Below are 9,698 nucleotides of genomic sequence, written 5' to 3'. Positions count from 1 at the left end.
CAGGGCAGGCTATTTGGAAAACATTTCCCCTCCTTCGTTTGTAAAAACATCACGCAAACATGCTGTTTTACCTTGATGACAGTGAAACCGGAGTTTTCCCACATATCCACGTTGGCCTTAATTTTCAAAAATCAGTGATTCAACTGTTTTCATGTAGGCTAAATGAAAAGCCAAACTGCATGGAAATAGTATGCATTTGTAGCCATAGCGCTTCTGTTTCAAACTAAATCAAGCGTGCTCAGATGACGTGACAGATGAAGCACTGCAGCTCATCTATTCATCATCGTAAAGCCCGGCCTGACAATTTGATATGGTACGAATAGCTCTCGTGCGGGCATAGTTCTCCCCCAACGGGGCAATGCCAGACCAAACTTCCCGACCTCAAATGTTGTGGGTGGGGCTAAGTTCGACTGGCACCCAGGCTAGTAATGCGTAGTAGTTTGGATATATATCTGTTGTGTTAAAGGGTGTTAACAGTTTTTTTTTTTCTCCTCTCTCAGCATGAACTACTACTGTGTATGTGCTGTAAGTAAAAACTGATCAACTGACAAAGCATTTACAATAATTTAGTTTTAGTATTGTTAATATTTGATGTTGAGTGGACTGACATGATTATCTCTTCATGGTGTTTAGGTCATTTCCTCTGCATGTGAAGGTTGGTTTAGTTCATTTCTGTATTATTCATTCATTTACAACTTTGAGTGTTATGGACTTTGAAAAAACATATTGCCCATCAAGACGGCTGTACCCTACAGCATATATGTAATAGCAGATGGATGTCCTCTTACGATTTTGAAACGTTGATAAGAAATATTGTGTGATATACAGTAGATTGAGAATATGTTTTGGATTGTATTAGAAGAATCAGTATTATATTTGTGTTCACTGTTCAGAAATTGTTGTGTTGTTTTTGTTCTTCTCATAGGGGGAAGCGTTTGTTCACTGGAGAAGACTTGTTTTCAGCTAGGTTGTAGTTGTGAAAGAAATTCCTTGATTTGATGGTATTAGATTGACAGGGTATATGCTTAAAGGAACACTTCACCATTTTTTCATATTAAACTATGTTATTCCTTTAACTAAGACGAGTTGATACATACCTCTCACGTTTCAATGCGTGCACATTCTCTGGCTCTGGCGCACGGCGCAACTTTGATAGCACTTAGCTAGCTATATTATAGCGATAACTGTATTGTGTGGCGCAGTAATATCCTCACTCTTGCACTTTCACTTTCACTTTGGAGTGAGGATATTACTGCGCAGAGTCTAAGTGCTCCCAACGTTATTCCGCCACACAATAAAGTTATCCCTTTTGCCTGCTTACAAATGCACCACGTTTTATTTTGTCTCACCATACTTGGTCGTGTGACTACTTGTGTAACTGTATTTTAGTAGGGAAAACATGGAGGTGTTTGGTCACTTCTAACTTCATCTCTGTTTGGATCCTAATGAATGCATTGGGCTAGCTAAATGCTATCAAAGTTGCACCGCGCGCCAGAGCCAGTGAGTGCACGCATTGAAACGTGAGAGGTATGTATCAACTTGTCTTAATTAAGGGAATAACATAGTTTAATATGAAAAAACGGTGAAGTGTTCCTTTAAGGTTACATCGAGATACAGTTTTGTCTCTTTCTTCCTGTTGGTGGGTAGTTATTGGCTAATGTTCTTTATCTCTTTGTACTTTCACACTATCAGCAGTCTGTTAATTAGCAAATAGCCTAACCCTTTCAGCTATATTGTGCATAGCATATGAACTCAAAAGGCTGAAAATGTACTTTTTGCACCAATTTTAAGTGATACATTTATGAATCTTTTACATGTATGATACACTTTTTGTATGTGTTCTATTGTTTCTCTTGATATTTTGCCCTCCTTTGAAACTTGGAGGGTTCTACATAAACATTATGTTTGTGCAGACAGCTAAACTCACAGCTTTGTTCACATATAGGTCTGACTCAAGTTATTTTCCATAAACTCATATCTAATCCTAACACCAGAAGGGGAAAATATTGCCAAATATTTTTAGAGAGGGTATGTATTGTTTGGCCAAAGCCAGAACACAAACTCACTATTTAACTCATCAAGTTCCACCAGAACCCGTGACTAGTGAAATAAGGTGTGTCTAAAGATTAGATACAGTAGGACTAAACAAAGAATTGCATGTCCGTTTTCAAATCTAGTCATGTTGTCTGTTCTTTTATGTAAATGTAAATTTGTGGAAATTGACTTGAAATCTTGAATTTCTGTTGCTAAATTTGCTTGCTAATATGATCTTCTTTTAAGATTGTAATTTCAATTTGAAATTTAGATTTGGTCCATTGCTTGAGACAATATTATAATAGTAATTAATTATCTTATTTGCTTAATTTACAAATTGTGTTTATTTTATTTTTTCAATAAAAAATATGCTTTTGAGTATGATGATACAGTTGCTATATTTCATTATGTATATTAGTAGTACTAGTAATAGTAGGCCTATTGTTGTTGTTGTATTATTAGCTATTCCATAATTATGGTCTTGTGTTGTTTTTCAAAATGTACAGTATGAAGTAAATGCAGATTCCTTCTCTTGGGGCTTACAAAATGTAAAGAATATGGCCGATACACCGCCTGGCCAAAAACAAGAGGTCACACGCTCTAATATTTTGTTGGATCGCCTTTAGCTTTGATTATGGCACATACTGTATTCGCTGCATCGTTTCCACAAGCTTCTGCAATGGCTCAACATTTATTTCCGCCAAGATCTTGTATAGATGACAGGAGATTCGGAACACTCCAAAGTCTTCTTGGTCTGGTGTCCAATCCATGTGTGAAAACGATGGGTAATACTCCCTGAACAACTCTTTCACAATTTGAGCCCAGTGAATCCTGGCATTGCCATTTTAGAATGTGCCTGTGTCATCAGGGAAGAAAAAATCCATTGATGGGATCATTGAGGGCCGGACGTGTTAGTAGTAGGCCTACATCTGGCCTTCAGGATATTCAGGTAGTCAGCTGACCTCATTCTTTGGGCACATAATGTTGCTGAACTAGGTGGTGACCTTGTTTTGGGTTAGGCAATGTATTGTACAAGATACCGTTGTTATATCAGGGTGGTATAGGGCAGTAGTATTGTGGCAGCAGGGTAAATTGTTGTCTCTATACCATAAATAACTGCACATTATCTCACCTCTGAGGTCATGTGGAAATGATGGGTGGACATTCTGTGAAACATCCTATGAATGTTGATCTGTACTTATGTTCAGATTTATGTTCATACTGGGTCTTAAGAGTTATCACCTTAATAGTTCTAAACTATATACAAAGCACAATTTGCTCATAAATCATTAGATTTTTGGATGGCAATGCTCTATATAAAGTAATTGTACAAGAAGAGATTACATGTAGTCCTTACAGTGATAAAAGCAGTCACAGTACTAGTTCAGCAGTCATTTCAGTTTATTTGTATTGTCATTGTAGGCTACAAATGATACAACACAATTTGAAGAGGTTCTCCTTAAGGTGCACCACATACAATGATGTCATTTGAATTAAATAAAAAATACTAGCATACACACATGACATACAGTACTGTACTAAAGCCAGTTTTTAGCAGCATCACATCCATTTTGCAAATTGCCCTTTTTAAATAAGTGTCCACAGTATCTAAAAATATCCATATACTGTAAATATGACATGGAATATGAATATATTTAGCCTATACTATATGTAACAAAGGACATTTGATAGGGCAGTCCAGGGGGAAGATATAGCTGGAATGGTTGCATAAGCATGTAATCGGGCAGTGATTAGTTCATGTGCACGACTGCACGTTCAGGGTGGTTATGGCTCTGTGAAAGATGCTGGCCCTGATGAGCCTGCAGTCCGCGCTCTGATACCTGAAGCGTCTTCCTGAGGGCAACAGGGCAAACAGGTGGGAACAGGGCTGAGAATGGTGCTTCGCAATATGTTTGGCTCTGCTAAGGCAGCGAGAGATGTAGAGGTCCTGCAGGGAGGGGAGTGAGCAGCCAATGATCCTTTGGGGCTTCTTCTGTTCTGCATTGGTGCAGCAGTAGCACACTGTGATGCAGTAGGTGCGGTGGGTTTAGTTAGGCATAGAATGCTCCTCCTCCTCTCCTGCCCCCCCCCCCTTCTTTTTCTCCCTATAAATTTGTCTTCCACTTGCTCTCACTACCAGTGGGGGGCACCCTACTCACTGTGATGAAATAAGCAATCATCCTGAGTGCACACCTAGGCACACACACACACACAAACATACACACACAAAGCTCTCAGCAGCAGTCCAACACTGACGCCAGTGTTTCCGTACAAAAGAAGTAGCTCCTGCTCAGTACGTAATCTCTAATCCCCTCTTATTGCACTGGGATTAGGGAATCCCTTGACCTTTCCTGACTGGATGTCCAGAAATACACTGAAACTTCACTTCTTCTTTTGAAATAGATGGACTTCACGTCATGGTGTCTAAATGCCACCTAGCTTGAAGGAGTCCATTTTAAACTAAAGGGAAAACTTTTGTTTCATGTAATTTCTCCTCAGACTTGATATTTTTATGCAAGATTAATGTTGGATTTTGATTTCTCCCGATTTTGAGATCTTCAGAGCTATTCACCAATATCAACCTGCTTCCTGTACTTCTTACAGATATGACAGGTCTTTTTGGCCTTAAAGGGAACACCTCAGTTGGGTGAACAGACCCTAAAAGTTAGTACTCTCCCTGCCTCATTGTAAAATGGAGAGGTATGCATTTGTAGCTGATCATTACTTGTACTCCTTATGAATCTGCCACTAACAAGGAAGCACACCAGCATGCTAAATGGCCTACTTAAATGAACCAGGCATCTCTCTCAGCGTCTTTGTGATCTCCACATCTCACATACAGAACGGCTGCCTCATCCATCCATCTTACAGGCTCATCCATACTACTGTTGTTGTCCACAGTCCAATGTCCAGGTTGTTTATTATTCGTCTCATCAGTCCGAATCAGAATCAACTTCACTCTCATATCTCAATGCAGCCATCCATTTTCTGCAGGAAAAGTTCTTGTGGATCCGAATCATGGAATTACCATGAAATCATTTCTTTAAACAATCTCTCTATTTAACACAATGACGCACAATCAAACACCACTCAAAAGTATGTTTAGGAATCGGTTAGCATTTAAATATGACTAATATCTAAGAGAGTTGTTGTATTATTTCTGACACTAAATTAATGATGACTGAAAATGGGGTTTGCAGTTATGAATTATGTACCTTTAATCAGTCATTTCAGCCTAGCTGTATTACGCGACACTAGCAGCAGGTTTACACTAGGCTATTGCATCTATTCATTGCCACCTTAATGAATAAAGAGAAAAATGAATTGATGATTAGCAGGGAGAGTCACCTTGCTGGTGAAAACGACCTGTTGTGCACAAAGGTAATTTTGTGTTGCCTGGTCTGGTTTGGTTTGTTGTCGGTACTTATTGGTAGAAGACCCATCATAAGTGTGGAGGGGGGTTAGTCTGGGATGCCAGATACCACTGCTTAGCTGTAGCGTCGTGGGCCTAAAGTAATTAAATGAAATGCGTACAGTATAAAGGAAGTTGCCTACTGGATAACCCTAGTGTAACGCTCTTGAAGGCTGTTCTGTTTTTTCATTAGTGATAAAAAATTGCACTTGAGTCCATTGAAAATGTAATAAAACCTGATAATGTAATACACTGTAACTTCCCAATAATGTAGTAAACTTTTAAAGGTTATGAACCAAATCAAAGATGGCAAAAAATCTTGTATGGCTGAAAAAGACATTAAGGATGCATTGAACTTGGCTTGGCCCAAAGCCATCGATATCTCAAAGTTGCGACAGCCGTTGACTTCCATGTTAAAGCCAGATTAGAGCGGTCACGTGGTTAGTGGGTAGACTCAGTAGTTCCCTCGGTCCCTGGTTTACTACGGGATTGACAGCAGCGATCGCATTAATATTTACGGTAAATACTCGATGAAAATTACTATAAACTGCATTTCCACATACATATATTACTCAATGAAAATGCATTATTATGCACACGACTATAAGTCATGTAGAAAAGTCTTATTAGATATTCATTAATTCTCAATGGAATAGTTCCCGGATGTGCCGCCATTGTTTGTACACGGGAGTCAATGGTAGAGTCGCAACTTTGAGATATCGATGGCTTTGGCTTGGCCCAAGGATTCCAGTGACCTGTTGGTGGCGCTTACACAGTATCAACACTTGAACCCAAGAAATAGGTGCTCTGCTGTTAAATTATTACAATATTGAAATACTTTACATTTATCATATTATTGGTAAAAGGTGGTTTTCATCAGTTTCTATCAGGTTTTTTTATCAGGTTTTATTAGATTTTCAATGAATTGAAGTGCACGTATGTATTTCACTGTCAGGGTTATTACATTATCAGGGATTTATTTAATTATCAGGTTTTACATGGTCACAAAGGCTCTCCTTTTTACAGTGACAGTGGAATTTTGGTATGGATGGTGAAAAACTGTCCAACCGCTGTTCCATTGAGAGTATCCTGACTGACAATATCATAGCACGGTATGGCAACAGCATCGGCCATGACCCCAAGACTCTGTAAAGGGTGGTCAGGTCAGTGTAGAGCATCACAAGGACTGAGTTACCAACTGTTACAGCCAGCGCTGCAGGACAAAAAACAAATAGATCCTCGCACAGTCTCTTCCCCCTCCTCCCATCTGGTAGGAAGTAGAGCATTCAGACCTGTGTCTGTTTCTATCTACAAGCCATCACGATACAGAACTGCCATCCTCTTCATATTACCTAATGGCATCTTGCCACTTTGCCCCCATACTATGCATTTTTAATTACTGCTATTTCATTTATTCTTTAAAGTTGAGTTGGCTCTTGAGCATAAAAAAATGTTGTTACTGATAAATCTTTTTACACATCTTTTTACATGGCAACTTCTAAAAATGATATTGGTCTATTGTGATATTCAGGTTTAGAGAGATAACAAAGGGATACTACAAAGGGAACGTTAATAAGGTCACTGTTTAGGATCTTGTTTAGACCTTTGCGCACATCCCAGGACCTTGGACAGCAGCAGTTCTTAAATCCCCATTTCAGGACCATCAACAAATGCTTAAGAGTTTAAGGCAAAGTAAGACCATGATGCTCTCTTCTAAACAGACTAATGCATCAAGACCACACATGAGCTCTGATTCTTGGAATTTAAGTACACTTTTACTCTGCCAAAAGATCATTTTCAGCGTCAGATCACTGTAGTACAACAGGAGAGCACCTAAGCCCTACAGGTGCATGTGTGCATGTGGGTATCTAAATATGAACCTGGTGCAGCATTACTTTTGAAATGGGGATGTTTTAAATGGGTGGGAAGTAATGTTAGAACTAGAGATGCAATTCCAAGGAATTACCAGTGCATGAAAATGCAAAAATATATAGATAGCCTACTGTAGATAATAGATATGGTTACTAAGGTGTTGCTGTTACTAGGGTAGATATGGTGGCTGCATAGTTTAATGAAAGTTGATAGTGTGAAGGTAGACAGTTTAAAAGTTGAATATGGATAGCTTAAAAGTTGATGATAGAAAGACAATTTAGTGTTGATAGACAGATAGCCTAGTTGAATTGATGTTGATAGGTAGATTGTTTTAAATGGATGTTGATAGGCATACAATTTAATTGATGTTTAATGTTTAGCTAATTTTTGCTAACAGTTATATGTTAATAATGTTAAATGTTAATCAACTTGCTTAGCTAAGGTAGTTGTTGTTTTTAGCAGTTATGCTAACAATGTTGACTAGCTAATATTGCTAGCAGTTATGTTAACAATGCTAACCATGCTAATCAGGTTGCTAAGCTTATTTAGCTAATGTTTGCTAGCATGTTTTGCTATTCTGTTAAAGGAATAGTTCGGAATTTTGGACATAGTACCTCATTTCCAACTTTGTCGAGGTGATATAGGTCGGTGGAGACAGTTTTTATCGCGTTTAACACCTTCCTTCAGTTGCAGCGTTCCCCTTTGCTAACACTGGTTCTGAGCTAACGCATTTCAACGGTAACATCCAAAACAGTCTTACTCACTCCACAGCACACCCGAGACAGGTAAATTAAAAGTCAGACTATCGATATACATGTCCATGTTGATAGAATAATAGATAGTTTCTCAATATCAATCCGCCACAGCCATACAGGGAATAAAGTAGCCTAGGCTATGTGATGCAAGGTTAGTTTTATTTCTAACATTGTTCTATCAACACAGGCATGTGCATCGAAAGTCTGACGTTATAATTTATTTGTTTCGGGTGTTCTGTGGAGTGTTTTCAGTGGCAGGCTGGATGTTACGCTGGCAGGCTGTATGAAACTGACATAAATACTTATCTTTAATGGTGGATGTTTCATATAGGCTACTGTAGTGGCTGGAGGCATCGTTGAAGATAACTGACAGTCATACCAACGTGGTCCATTAGAAGACCTACGTTACAAAGTTTCTAAGTTAAACAATTCACAAAAAGTACGGAAAAAGTGGTAAGCTAATAATAATAATAAGAAGATGAAGCCTCGGAAGAACAGTACAATGCATTTTCAGGCACTCTAATAAGCCTGACAAGTCTGGTAAGCCAATGTTGGGCCCCATCCATTATTTAGCTATCACTGTATATCGCTGTCTACTGATCTGAGAATGAAATACATAACCTTGCTATGCTAACTCTTAGCCATATTTACAACAGATTTACAACAACAGTGAGACAAAAAAGTGTGACAACACAATCAACATTTGTAAACAATCATTAGTAAAGACAATACTGTATGTCACACATGATGATCATATAAAATAAGGTATGCAATTCATTTGAAATCATATTAATTGTTATCTATATTAAACCATCAGAGAAACACTTTCCTCATACATTTTTAAGACAAATGTAATCTTTTTTCTTTTGTCATCCACAGTCTTGTTTTGATGAAATTAATCAATTTATATCGACACCAACATCTTCAACATTTAACTTCTAAATCCCAAGCCAATTAAGAGCTAAGAGTCCACAATCAGACTGAGTGAGATTTATCTGCCAATCATTCTCTCACACACGCAGGGGGACTGAGTCCACCTGTCAAACGAGCCAACGCCGTCTGTTAGGGCCTCCTGGGCATGAGATGCTCAGTGGTTTAAGTGCCAAGCCATTGGACGCTTGTTGGAAGACAAGACAATATCGCAGGGAGAACACTTAATGGAATCGCTACGATGTTGATGTGGCAGGTCACGTCAAGACATATCACAGTCCTAGAACCGCTGAGAACATAGAGTGGAGCTGAATTTGAGTGGAATCCTAGAACCGCTGAGAACATAGAGTGGAGCTGAATTTGAGTGGAATCACACTACATGGCTCTGTCTGATGACACGGATAGTGTTCTAGACCATTTCAGCTTCAAACAGATGGCTGCACATAAATGAGTGATGTGATTTATTTTAAGAACAATGTGTATGTCTGTGACACTATTGTTACTCTTTCCTCATGCAATGTACTATTTGATACACTTCAGGAGAGCTCTTTCACGTCATTTTCTCACAGCATTCTTATGTTCAGTGTCACCACCATCACTCCTCATTGTATATTCTTTTCCATGTGTCCTATTTGGCACTTTTCCAGCATTGTCTAGTTTGTCTACTAAATACACAAACATGGGATTATTAGCAC

The sequence above is a fragment of the Sardina pilchardus genome, chromosome 5, assembly GCF_963854185.1.
Source record: "Sardina pilchardus chromosome 5, fSarPil1.1, whole genome shotgun sequence".
Taxonomy (NCBI): domain Eukaryota; kingdom Metazoa; phylum Chordata; class Actinopteri; order Clupeiformes; family Clupeidae; genus Sardina; species Sardina pilchardus.
This window is presented reverse-complemented; position numbering follows the sequence as displayed.